The sequence below is a fragment of the Saimiri boliviensis genome, chromosome 21, assembly GCF_048565385.1.
Source record: "Saimiri boliviensis isolate mSaiBol1 chromosome 21, mSaiBol1.pri, whole genome shotgun sequence".
Classification (NCBI taxonomy): domain Eukaryota; kingdom Metazoa; phylum Chordata; class Mammalia; order Primates; family Cebidae; genus Saimiri; species Saimiri boliviensis.
Genome location: NC_133469.1, coordinates 33,366,049 through 33,379,047, shown reverse-complemented (window position 1 = coordinate 33,379,047; position 12,999 = coordinate 33,366,049).

Sequence of the window (12,999 nt, the reverse complement as noted above, 5' to 3'; positions counted from 1 at the left end):
AAATGTGGTGCGTGATTCTAAATAGGACCCTAAACTGGGGTAGTGGTGGTTGTGGAATAGTTGTAATGGGCAATATTGGGACAAGTAATGAAATTTGAATATGGACTGTGGATTAGCTGTTAATACATATTGTATCAAATCACATACTGGTAGGTGATGGAGCTTGTGATTTGCATCCAAGCAGTCACTGGAGTTCTTGACAGCCATCTTCATTCATTCAGCAAACATTTATTAAGTACCTACAGTTATCCCAGGAACTGTTAAAGATTGGGCCTGAGTAGGAGGTGAACACAGTAAAGGGCAGGCGCGGTGGCTCACGCCTGTAATACCAGCATTTTGGGAGACCAAGGCGGGTGGATCACCTGAGGTCAGGAGTTCAAGACCAGCCTGGCCAACATGGTGAAACTTTGTCTCTACTAAAAATACAAAAATCTGCTGGGTGTAGTGGCGGGGTGCCTGTAATCCTAGCTACTTGTTAGACTGAGGCTGGAGAGTCACTTGAACCCAGGAGACAGAGGTTGCAGTGAGCCAAGATTGTGCCATTGCACTCCAGCCTGGGTGACAGGAGTGAAACTCCATCTCAGAAAAAAAAAAAGTAGATGAAATAAGCTCATAGATGAAATTTTTAGTCTGCCAGCCACCTTAAGTTCCTGTGATCAAGAAGTAATACAAGGGATGTTTCCAGTCACACAAACCTGGATTTGAAACCTGGCTCTAAGAGAAAGACAGCCCCTGATATCCAGGAGATAGCCTGGCACTCATAGATAAACCTTGGTGTGTTCTCCTATTGCACATAAAAACTTCACAGAACATCAACATCAAACAAGGCCACTATGTGACCATGATGGGTCAAGACAATAATAAAACCCCTCTAATCACATCCGAACCCAGACAAAATATGAACACTGTGCAAACTACAAAAATGGCCAAACATTTCCTTATTTTGACGCGTATAGAGATTATAGCTTTAGCCTCAGCCTACTTTTCCTTCCTTCTAAATAAAGTTTATCAAGGCATTCACTCACAGACAGCATCCAATCCAGATCAAAGCCCATATCCTTAAACCCTCCTCCAAATCACCTAAAGCATGCCCAAATCCTATGTGTCCTTTGTAACACTTTGTTACTGAGATGCCCCCTTGTTTTGTTTGTTTTTGAGATGGAGTCCTGCTGTATCACCCAGGCTGAAGTGCAATGGCGCAATCTCAGCTCACTGCAGCCTCTGCCTTTGGGTTCAAGCAACTCTCCTGCCTCAGCCTCCCAAGTAGCTGGGGTTACAGGTGCTCACCACCGAGTAATTAGCTTGCCGGGCTAATTTTTGTATTTTTAATAGAAATGAGGTTTCACCATGTTGGCCAGGCTGGTCTTGAACTCCTAACCTCAAGTGATCCTCCTGCTGTGGGATCCCACAGTGCTGGGATTACAGGTGTGAGCCACCACACCTGCCAACCCATCGTTTTTCATGATTCAAGTCCTCCCACCTTTACCCCATAACAAGTGACAAACTCAACTTGTTTAACCGCAGGTGTGTTCCAATTTATTTCTACCTCAAAAAGTTGTTATGAGGATACATGGAACAGGTTCAGCACAGAGTGAGCTTTCTCTATCTATCAATCAATCCATCATCTATTTTTTATTTTTAAAGAAACGTGGTTTCAGCTTGTGGCCTAGACTGGAGTGCAATGCACACCATCCTAATTCACTGCAGCCTCCAACTCCTGGGCTCAAGCAATCCTCCCACCTCAGTCTCCTGAATAACTGACACTACAGGCATGCAACACACCCGGCTAATATATATATATTTTTGGTAGAGACAGGGTCTCACTGTTGCCCAGGCTGGTCTCGAACTCCTGACCTCAAGGGATCCTCCCAGTTTGGCCTCCCAAAAGTGTTGGGATTACAGGCATGAGTCACCTCACCCAATGCTTTCAATATACTTTTTGAAAAATTATTGGCCGGGCACAGTGGCTTATGCTGCCCCCCAGCTCGCACTGTTTCTAAGAGAACCTGCACCATGTCTTTATCTGTAGCCTTCCCCCAGATCTTAAGAAGCACGAAGTTTTAATTGTGGGCACAGGATTCGGTGGAACAGCAATCATGACTGTGGGTAACAGTAGCAAGACTGCAGCAGCATATTGACTGTAGAAGGAAATAATCCTGCAAGAAGGCAGAATCTTCGTTGGCACCTTTGAGGCGTTTGACAAGCATGTGAATTTGATCCTCTGCAATTGTGATGAGTTCAGGAAGATCAAGCCAAAAATGTGAAGCAACCAGAGCGTGAAGAAAAGCACGTTTGGGGTTTGATGTTGCTGCATAGGGAGAACTTGATATCCATGACTGTGGGGGGGGGCTACCCCCCAAAGAAACTGGCATTTCTTGGGTACCACTTGCTGGAGCCGCACGAGGCCCTAGCGTTGTTAGGACAGCGGGTAGAGGAGTATCGGCTGGTGTACCAATTCCCCGGGCTCCTACCGTTGTAGCAGGAGTTGGGGGAACCATTATCCAGAGAAAAGCATTACTGGAGCCCCAACGCCAGTACCTACCAGGATGGGGGACTCCACACCCACCTGTTGGCAGAGCAGCCCCACCTCTAGCTATTATCTTCCCTCCACCTGGTATGAAACCACCCATGGGCCCACCAACTGGGCTTCCCCTTGCTGGAGGGATGCCAATAAGCACGGCCCCTCCAGGAATGAGATCCACCTCACCAGGAATGAGAAGTCCACCTCCCCAGGGAATGCATCCACAAAGACCCTAGGATACTGCCGATCCATCTCAGTCACTTTTCTCCCTGCAATGCGTCTTGTAAAACTGTGTAGAGTGTTTGTTAGCTTTTTGTCCCCTCTCTCTGCAGGAATCATAGCTAATAATAAATGCATAGAGCAATTAAACTGTGGGGAAAAAGATATTGGAGCCATCAGCTTTCATTAAGATAAACTCACTGATTATATTTCTCTTTGCTCTTTTTGTTGGGTTCATGCAGCGGAAAAATTGAGAGAGTTCAACTTTTCCTTAGTCAGAAGTGAGGTCATTCTCATGGTCTTTTCTGGAAAGCAATAACCACATTCCCGAAACTTTAACATTAGGGAACCAGCACTGTTTATTTCTTCATGTTCTTGTTATTAAAAACGTTCCCAAGAAGCAACAGAATTGGAACTACCAAACTTGGAAGCACTTCAGCTTCAAAAATATATCAAGTAATATCTTCTCTGCTTTAGCATGCTAAGGCACTTACGGTCCCTGGAAGCCCTGTAGGTGATGTTGGCATTTATCCTGCCAGAATCCAGCATAGATTTAATATTATTTGACGCCTGCAACACATTGCACTGAATTAAAAAAAAAAATCCATTCTGGTGGGAAATAATTCTAAAAACATAAATTTTCTGATTTCTTCCTCTGCTTGCTCCCAAGACTTCTCATTTTAATAGCCCTAACCTTCCTCCTGCCTCCCACTCCTCTAATAATAATAATAACAGCACCTATTGGCCAGTGTGGGTGTAGACATGGTCTGATTTGTTCATCTGTAAAATAAGCTTGGAGAGGTGGAGTCATTGGCTGATAGTCATACCTACCATCTAACCGTGGCAGAGTGGGATGGGAAATCAGGTTATTTTGGACCCGGGGCCCAGGCTAACCATCAGCCCCCCGGCCTGATATCTCACCTCTTCCAAGATCATATCCCTTCTTGAAACCGCAACCAGTCCTCAGTGGAGACATAAGGGATGCTCGCCCATCCAGGTGTGGGGACATGGGGGTGGGGGCGGAGGCTTCCTGGAAGGGATTAAACCCCCCACCCTCCCGCCACCAACAGATTCACCTTGCCTGCTGCCTAGACAGAGCCAATTTATCAAGACAGGGGAATTGGAATGGAGAAAGAGTAATTCAGGCAAAGAAGGCTGTGCGGGAGGCCCGAGTTTTATTGTTACTCAACTCAGTCTCCCTGAGCATTTGGGGACCAGTGTTTTTTTTTTTGAGATGGAGTTTCACTCTTGTTGCCCAGGCTAGAGTGTAATGGTGTGATCTCGGCTCACCGAAACCTCCGCCTCCCAGGTTCAAGCGATTCTCCTGCCTCAGCCTCCTGAGTAGCCAGGATTATAAGCATGTGCCACCATGCCCTGCTAATTTTGTATTTTTAGTAAAGATGGGGTTTCTCCATGTTGGCCAGGCTGATCTTGAACTCCTGACCTCAGGTCATCCACCTGTCTCGGCCTCCTAAACTGCTGGGATCACAGGCATGAGCCATCACAGCCAGCCTCGGGATCAGAGTTTTTGTTTTGTATTTTTTTAAATTTTAAGTGCTTTATTAAACTATTTTAGTGACTAGCAACCATTTCCCCTACACAGATACATTTAGATTGACTTTGCACATCTTCAAAATAAGAAACAAATGAAAATACAAAAGTATATTTATATGTGTAAATTGTGAAATTTGAAGTCTGCATTATTTTTTATTGGTCCAGTTTTCATGGGATGATTTATGAGTTCTTAAAGATAATTTGGCAGTAAGGGCTTGGGAAGTGGGGAGTGCTGATTGGTCACATTGAAGGTGGACTCACAGGGGGTTGAAGTGAGTTTTCCTTGCTGTTTTCCGTGCCGGGGTGGGATGGCAGAACTGGATGAGCCAGATTACCAGTCTGGGTGGTGTCAGCTGATCCATCCAGTGCAGGGTCTGTAAAATATCTCAGGTATTGATCTTAGGTTTTACAATAGTGATGTTATCCCCAGGAGCAGTTTGGGGAGGGTCAGACTCTTGGAGCCAGAGCCTGCATGACTCCCTAAACCATAATTTCTAATCTTGTAGCTAATTTGTTAGTTCTGCAAAAGCAGACTGGTCCCCACAAGTCAAGAAAGAAGTCTTTTTGGGAAAGGGCTATTATCAATTTCGTTTCAGAGTCAAATCATTAACTGAATTCCTTCCCAAAGTTAGTTTGGCCTACGCCCAGGAATCAACAAGGCCGGCTTAAAGGTTAGAAGCAAGAAGGAGTCTGATTTCCAAGATTAGGTCTGATTTCTTTCACTGTCATGATTTCCTCGGTTATAATTTTTGCAGAGGTGGTTTTAGGATGGCTAAGCCAACATCTGAAGGATGAGTAAGAACAGCCAGGTAAAGGAGGGGGAAGAGTATTTTAGGCAAAGGGAACGCGTGTGCAAAGGCTCTTAGAGAGCCTGATAATTGAGGATATGAATGTAGTTCTGTGTGGTTAGAACACAGAAATGGGGAGTAGGTGAGGTCAGCTGGGCTCAGATCCTGCAGGCCCACCAGGCTTCAACATGAGGGCCAGAGGGGCCAGAAGACAGATATAGGCAGTGGAGAGACCTGGCTACATTTGTGTTTTAGAAAGATTGGGCCTGCTACCATTTGTAGAACCCCTGTTCCAAGAGGCAAATTTGAGAACTAGAGAAGAAAAGGGCTTGTTTAGGGTCATACAGTAAATCAGAGTGGGTAGGGCTTGGCCAAGAAGGACTAGGCCAGTAGGCACAAGGGACCAGGAAAGGGGTAAAGACAGCCTGGTTCAGGAGTGTCTCAAGGAGGCACTGGCATGGGATGTCCACTAGATGACAGCAGAGGCTGGACCAAACTCCAGGGGCTTCCGGCAGGACCCACGCTGCTTTTCCATCTTTTTCCTCTTTCCATCTCCCTGGTCTGGGCATGAGAGGGCCTCTCTCCTAATCCTCTTCTCCAGACCCCAGAGCAGCAAGGAGAGCCCTGGGTGTCAGGAGGCTCAGAGACTGGACCTAGCTCCATTTCCCCTCTGCCATTGACTTTGGATACACTCACAGATAAAACTGTTTGAGAACTTGGGTCTTTGGCTGCAGAAATGAAAGTGGCGTTATTAGTCTACTAGGAGCCAAATTCTGTAGTTAGATCTCCTGCTGAGCCTCTTGATCCTCCTTTAATGCTCCCTGTCCTCCCACCGTCTTCATTCTATCTTGTGAGTTAGTCCCAGAGACTCTCAAGGGCCCCAAGGCCCAGGCCAGCCCCAAGAGGGAAGGAAGGGATGTGAGCTAAGGTCTCTAAGTTAGAGCCAACACAAACAGCCCAGGTTTAAACCTCAGCCAAGGGGCCTTGTGTAGAACAAAAGACTGGATGTGTCGCAGAGCTTTAAGCAAATCTGATCTCCTCCTAGGGCCTCCACTGTGAAATGGGGTGAAGAGTCCCTGGGTGTTTTCACTTCGCTCCTGCTGGGTAGGGCTACCAGATATAGTAAACAAAAACACAGGACACACGGTTAAATTAGAATTTCAGATAACTAAAAAAATAATTGCAGCCCGGTACAGTGGCTGGCGCCTGTAACCCCAGCACTTTGGGAGACACAAGTGGGCAGATGACTGAGGTCAGGAGTTCAAGGCCAGCTTGGTCAACGTGGTGAAACCTTGTTGCTACTAAAAATACAAAAATTAGCCAGGTGTGGTGGCGGGTGCCTGTAATCCAAGCTACTTGGGAGGCTGAGGCAGGAGAATCGCTTAAACCCAGGAGGCGGAGTTGACAGTGAACCAAGATCATACCACTGCACTCCAGCCTGGATGACAGAACGAGAGACTCTGTCTCAAATAATAATAATAATTGCAATGTTTTGGCATATACTTACATTAAAATTATTTGTTGTTTTCTGAAATTCAAATTTAACTAGGCATTTCTTTTTTTTTTTCTTTCTTTCTTTCTTTATTTATTTTGAGACAGAGTCTTGCCAACTGTTGTCCAGACTAGAGTGTAATGGCACGATCTTGACTCACTGCTATTTCCGCCTCCCAGGTTCAAGCAATACTCTTGCTTCAGCCTCCTGAGTAGCTCAGATTATAGGCGTGCGCTACCATGCCTGGCTAATTTTTTGTATTTTTAGTAGAGACAAGGTTTCACCATGTTGGCCAGGCTGGTCTCAAACTCCTGCCCTCGTGATCCACCCACCTCGGCCTCCCAGAGTGCTGGGATTACGGGCGTGAGCCACCATGCCCGGTCTTAACTCGGCATTTCTTTTATCTGACAACTCTAGTGTTAGGACATGGTAGGATGTCAAGTGGGGTTGGAACAGGAGAGGAGTGAATCTTGCACTCAGCATCATTCTATTCCATACCCCAGGGTCCTTTGGGGCTTCATTGTCCAGTTAGAGAGAACTCTCACAGCCAATTCTGCTACTTGTTTCTACTGGAATTCCCTATAGTTTCTGTGAGGTTTTCCCCTCAGTGAGCTCCTTCCCTACTATGATCTTCACTGCACTCAAAGAAAAAAAAGTAGGCATGAGCATCCCAATTAGTAGAGTATATAACAAGGATTCAGCCAAAGTAACTGACTTGCCCGAGACTGCCCAGGAGGGGAAGTGGAGCCAAGGGTTGAACCCAGAGTATGGGGAAGGATCTCCTGGGCTTCTTAGAATCCCATTAGCAGGCTGAAGTCATCTGGGGACATGGAAGGAGCCCACATTCTACAGCCTGATTAACAGCATCAGGTCCGTCACAATGCCATCTTCCCTGGCTTCTGCTCTCAAGTGCTCTCCTTAAATAAAGATCTTATTTGTCAAAGGCTATTGTGTGTCAGTCACTGAAGCACTTTACTTACACTCACATTAATCCTCATGGCATAAGTGTTATTATCTCCACTTTACCAATGGGGCCCAAAGAGGCAAAAGAATTTGCCTAAGATCACACAGAAAGTGAGAAAAAATCTAGGTCTCAAATCCGGGTCTGACCTGGGCTTATTCCATCCTACCATACTGCCTTCCCTACACCAAAAGTGTTAGATATACCTCGAGTTTTTAGCTGGAAAATTAATCTGCAAACAATAACAGTTTTGTTTCTTCCTTTCCAAACTTGACAATTTGTGTCTTTTTTTCTTGTGTTATTGCATTGACTGGGACTTTTAGTAGCATTAATAGTGAGTACCCATGATGTGTGCCTGATTTTAATGAAATGTTTCTATGTTAGCTACCTATTGCTGTGTAAAAAAAAAAAATCACTAAATTTAGCGGCTCAAACATTTATTAACTCGCACAGTTTCTGAAGGTTAGGAATTCAAGAGTAGCTCAGTTGAATGGTTCTGGCTCAGAATGCATGAGGTTACAGTAATGATATCAGCCATATGTCTCCAAAAAAGATACAGGTCGAGCACCCCTAGTCCAAAAATTCAAAATCCAAAATGCTCAAAAATCCAAAAATTTTTGAGTGCCAACATGATGCTCAAAAGAAATGCTTGTTGGAGCATTTCAGATTTTGGGTTTTCTGATTAGAGATGCCCAACTGGTAAGTATAATGCAAATATTCCAAAATCTGGAAAAAAACAAAAAACCCAAATCTGAAACACTTCTGTTCCCAAGCAATTCAGATAAGGGATACTCAACGTGTATATAGATGGCCAATAAGCACATGAAAAGATGCTCAATGTCATGAGTCATTAGGGAAATGAAAATCAAAACCACAATGAGATACCACTTTGCAATAGGACAGCTATAAAGACAGACAATAACTAATATTGGCAAGGATGTGGAGAAATCAGAACTTTCATACACTGCACTTAAGAATGTAAAATAGTGCAGTCACTTTAGAAATCAGCCTGGCAGTTCCTCAAAATGTTAAATATTAGAGTTAGCCTATGACCCAGCAATTTCACTTCTAGGTATATACCCAAGAGAAATAAAATCATATGTCCATAGCCAGGCATGGTGGCTTATGCCTGTAATCCCAGTATTTGGGAGGCTGAAGCAAGCAAATCATGAAGTCAGGAGTTTGAGACCAGCCCGGCCAACATGGTGAAACCCTTTCTCTGCTGAAAATAAAAAAATTAGCCAGACACGGCAGTGCACACCTGTAATCCCAGCTCCTCAGGAGACTTAAGCAGGAGAATCGCTTGAACCTGGGAGGCAGAGGTTGCAGTGAGCCGAGAACATGCCATTGCATTCCAGCCAGGCCAACAAGAGCAAAACACTGTCTAAAAAAAAAAAAAAAAAAAAAAAAAAAAAAAAAAAAAAAGTCAGATGGGGCTGTATTCATCTGAAGGCTTGGCTGAGGCTTAAGGGTCTGCTTCCAAATGGCTCACTTACAAGGATGTTAACAGAAAGCCTCAGTTTCTCCCTCACCACATGGGCCTCTTCATAGGGCTGCTTGAATGTCCTTTTTGTTTTTTGTTTTCCTTTTTTTGAGACAGAGTCGAGCTCTGACCCCCATGCTGGAGTGCAGTGGCACGATCTCGGCTCACTGCAACCTCTGCCACTCAGATTCGAGCAACTCTTCTGCCTCAGCCTCCCAAGTAGTTGGGATTACAGGCTCCACCATGCCTGGCTAATTTTTTTGTATTTTTAGTAGAGATGGGGTTTCACCATGTTGCTCAGGCTAGTCTCAAATGCCTAACCTCAAATGATCCGCCTGCCTTGGCCTCCCAAAGTGCTGGGATTACAGGCATGAGCCACCACACCTGGCTTGTTTTACTTTTGTCTTGTTTTTGAGGCAGTGAGACCCTGCAAGTCTGTTGCAGTTGGAGTGCAGTGGTACAATCATGGTTCACTGCAGTTTTAACCTCAAGGGTGCAAGTAATCCTCCCACCTCAGTCTCCCAAATAGCTGGACCACAGGTGTGTGCCACTATGCTCAGCTAATTTTTTGAGACAGGGTCTTGTCATGTTGATCAGGCTGGTTTGGAACTCCGGGCCTCAAGCAATCCTCCTGCGTCAGCGCCCCAAACTGTTGGGATTACAGGCATGAGCCACCACACCTGGTCATGCTTGAATGTCTTTGTGACATGTCAGCTGTCTTCCACAGAGTGAGTCATCCAGGAAGACGAGGGAGAATTCAGGCACAATGCCTCTAATGACTTAGTCTCAGAAGTTACCTCACTTCCACCACATTTTATTTGTTAGAAGCAAGTCATTAAATATAGCTCATACTCAAGGTAGGGGAATTAGGCTCCACCGTTTGAAAGGAGAAGTATCAAAGAATTTCTGCACATCTTTTTTAACTACCACAGCTTCTAATGTTGCTCTGTGACCTAGAATGATTTCTGTAGTGTCCCTGACTCCCCATCTCTCTCTGTCTCTCTCTTTTATTCTAGTTTAATATGCTGTTGAATTGAATAATGTGTTTCTTCCCATCCACTGAGATGTTTAGTTTTAGACACAAATTGTGTCCTCATTCTTTATTCCCTCATACTTAGGGCTGGGCTTTGTTGATGGCAGGTATGGTAGGGGCTGAACTACTTGGAAATCTTACAGGCATGATCCTATATCCATGGATTTGTACTCTGTAGCCCTAGGATCTCCTGGAAGAAGACCGCCTTCTGGGCATCTTCCGCGGATGCCAGACTCTGTCTGTCTCACTGGGTTTCCTCTCCTGATGTGCAATGGGGGCTGCCCCAGCCAAATGAGTGAGTATGTTCCCAGATGTGTCAGCAGTCTGTTAACAAACTCCAGCCACAGCACCATCAGGATCTGCAGAGTAGAGGCCACTGTCTTCTTGGGAAGCACCCCCGCCCTGCCAATGTCTGGGCACAGCTGGGACACGGGGGCTTGGCCATTTCTGCCCAACTGGGACTCTTCTACTGGTGGTGCTTGTACCAGAGCTCCCTGCTGGCTGGCTGAGACTTTTTCAGAGTGGCACTGCGACATGAGGCTCTTCTCAACCAACCCTCTTTCCCCTCTCTTCCCATAGACATCAGATCTGAAACACCGTCCGCAGGCTTTCCCTGCCCCAGTCCTGCTTCCTCCCCTGTATCTTTCATAGGCATTTCTTCTAATAAATCTTTTGCACTTCCAACTCTGGCTTGGCAGCAGCCTCCTAAAGGACCCAGCTGACACCCAGGCCCTGGCCCCTCTCTGGCTGCCAGACCCCAGTTCCCTGGGGCATGAGTTCTCTCTCCTTCACCTCTCCTGAGTGCTCTATTCCCTCTCCCTTCCTCTCTCTTTTGCATGCTGTGTCCAGAGTCTCAACCTGTGCCTGGCACATAATAGACTCAGTAACTCCTTGTTTTGAATAGACACTCTGAAGCCAGGCACTGCCCGCTCCATTCTCCTGGTACAGAGAGCCACAGAGAGGCCCCTGGATAAGGCTGGGAGTGCCAGCTCCATGGGGCAGAGGGAAGGCACCGTTCAGGCTACTGGGGAAGGAAGGCCTGAGACTGGGAGGCTGTGGGAGAGCCAAGGGTCTCCCCCGGGGGAGGCCCTTCCCACATGCCAGGGGAAGTCAGAGCTGGCTTCTCTCTGGATCTGCTGGGTGAGCAAGACACTCCTCTTCTTGGGCCTTACTCCATACCTCCGGACTATGCGATGAGAAGCCCCACCCTGCGTGTCTCCCCAGGGAGGGGTGGGGGTAGTGAGCTGCAGGTGAAGTCATGGCTGGGGAAACATGAATGAGAAAGGGCAGGGCACACAGGGTTAGGGGTTTCCTGTCTGTGTTCCCGGGCCTGCAGTCACCGTGTGGAGGGGACAGAGGAGAGAAGGGAAGAAGAGAGATGGATTAGGAGAGAGGGAGTGCTGGAAACACAGAAGGAGAGAGGGAGAGAGATCCAGATACAGACACACAGAGAGGGAAACAAAGGACAGAGGGAAAAAATGTGACACAGAGAAAAAGGAAATGAGAGCTAGAGACGGTGGTGAGGGAAAAAAAGGAGAGAAGCCGAAAGACACAGCGCAATGGAAGAAGGGAAACTGAGAGATGGGGGAGAAAATGAGGGAGGGAAAGAGAGAAATTAAGAAACCAATGAGAAAGGCCAAGCACGGTGGCTCACACCTGTAATCCCAGCACTTTGGGAGGCTGAAGCAGGAGGATCACAAGGTCAGGAGTTCAAGACCAGCCTAGCCAACATGATGAAACCCTGTGTCTACTAAAAATACAAAAATTAACCAGGCGAGGTGACGGGCACCTGTAATCCCACCTACTTGGGAGGCTGAGGCAGGAGAATTGCTTGAATCCGGGAGGCAGAGGTTGCAGAGAGCTGAGATCATGCCACTGCACTCCGGTCTGGGCAACAGAGAGAAACTCCATCTCAGAAAAGAAAGAAAGAAAGAAGAAAGAAAGAAGGCAATGGGAAAAGAAAGTGAAAGAGAGAGAAACACAGAGAGATACTCACAGAGATGGAAGGGCAGACACATGAAAAAGAGAAATAGGGAGGTAAGAAAGTAGAGAGAGAGAGAGAGAGAGAGAGAAAGAGAGAGAAGGGTGCAAGCAGAGGAGAATGAAGCAGAATAGGGCAATGAAAAACTGTAAAGAGAGAGGAGAGAGAAATGGAGAGAGAAAATCAGATGGAGGGTTACAGAGGGAAACAGAAAGATGGAGAGAAGCAGAGAGGGAGGAGGAAAAAAGAAATATGAGAATTGGCTGGGCGCGGTGGCTCACGCCTGTTATCCAAGGATTTTGGAGGCCAAGGCAGGCGGATCACCTGAGGTCGGGAGTTCAAGACCAGCCCGACCAACACGGTGAAACCTCATCTTTAAAAGAAAGAAAGAAAGATGAGAATCAAAGCCAGAGAAAGAGACCAAGAGACACAGAGGGATGGGAGAGATGCTAAAAAGGGCACAATATATGCCGGGGGATGGCAAAAGACAGGGATAGATGATCACACAGGGAGGAATGAGGAACCCTGCCCCTCCTTCTCTCATGAACCCCACCCCTATTCCCCACTGGGACCCAACATGCACCCTGCCCCACCTGGACATGTAGAGACTCAGAAGAAAGCCTCAGGCCCCCTTCGTCTGCAGGACCCAGGCCTTCCTGTCCTGCTGGTTTGGTCCCGCTGCTCTGGGGCCTCTGAGGGGCACCCCAGTGTGTCCTGTGGCTGACTGATGTGTCTCTGGGTGGAGTCTGGACAGAAAGCTTAGTGACACCCTCCCTTGAAGCCTGGGCAAGCCCCAGCCCGATGCTCTTGGAACCCAGATTGGAAAAGACATCAAAGGTCAACTCAACTGTACCTCTCACTGTACACAGGGGGAAACTGAATCTCAGAAAGGGACAGGGACAAGCCTGGAGTGACCCAGGCAGGTAGTGTCCTGGCCACTGTTCCCACAGTCGCCATCTAGCCCGAG